The 1,212-nt window shown below is 20.8% G+C and overlaps 1 protein-coding gene across 1 annotated transcript in view; it reads left to right on the top strand.

Annotated features, from left to right (window-relative positions):
- LOC102678900 (proteasome subunit alpha type-1-like) overlaps positions 1-1,212 on the top strand; it is a 19,060-nt gene that overhangs the window by 11,281 nt on the left and 6,567 nt on the right. The window lies entirely within an intron of this gene.

The raw sequence follows: 1,212 nt of genomic DNA, 5'->3' as shown, positions 1-1,212 counted from the left end.
TTTTTTTTTTTTTTTTTTTTTTTTTTTTTTTTTCTTGTTTTTGTCTATCAAAATTATTTTCTTCTACTTCCTGAGAATTCATTTTTTCTATATTATTTTGGTTTTCATTATATTTGTTTTGTTTATCTATTCCAGCAATCATTTTAAGTATATCCATATGTACACCATCAACACGAAATCCATAAATTTTAGTGCTTACATCTAAAGATGTAGTAGCTACTTGCAAATTAGACATATTTGCATCTTTTTTCTTAATCATATATGTCATAAAATCAATCATTTCTAAACTGAATGCATTTTTTGGATTAATTTTATTTTCTGTACCAAGCTTTATGCATTGAGATATACGTTCTGCCATTTGAGAAGGTGGCATATTTACTAGGAAACTAAGTCCTAAGGAACGTCTTTTATCATTTGAATTTGTAGAAGTTATTGTTGCTGTTGAAGTGTCAGTAATTTCTCTACGACGGGCCAAACGTTCTGCTTCATCATCATTTTCTGATAAAGCAAAATTATTTAATTTTTGTGGAAGTATAGACTTTCGCCTCAATGGAGATGAAGAAGCTGGAGAGGAATGTATAGTAGAATCTATTAATCTACGTGACATACTCTTACGAGTTGCCATTTTACTGCTTAAAATTTTATATCAAACCAAAATTTCTTATATATGTTCCTAAAATATATAAATAATAATTTAAAATTAAAATTCATATAGTAAATTATATCAAATATTATAATTATATATATTCAAAAAAATTGATAAAAAATTAACTAAATTACATAATTTATAATTAATGAATATTATACATAATTTAATTGAATTATTAATTTTTAAAATTATTATGAAAACTATAATATTTATATGAATATAAATATTTAAATAATTTATAAAATTATATAAAATAAATATTTATTTATACATTACCTCTAATATATAGAAATATGTTGTTAATAAATTCGTATCTTTTAATTGTTAATGATTAAAAAAAGAGCATTAAATGGACATTAAATGTATGCTATAAAACATATCTTAATCATTAAGAATTATTAATATTATGTATTAAATAATGATACAATTCAAATATATTTAAACAAATATATCTTTTGAAAATTACAAACAAAATAACTTAATTTCCACTATACAAATTAATAATGATATTTCATTCAATTTAATAACAATTTAATGTTCAATTATATTTCATAAACTTCGTT

This window comes from Apis dorsata, unplaced genomic scaffold, assembly GCF_000469605.1.
Source record: "Apis dorsata unplaced genomic scaffold, Apis dorsata 1.3 scaffold_249, whole genome shotgun sequence".
NCBI lineage: Eukaryota > Metazoa > Arthropoda > Insecta > Hymenoptera > Apidae > Apis > Apis dorsata.
This window is presented reverse-complemented; position numbering and strand designations above follow the sequence as displayed.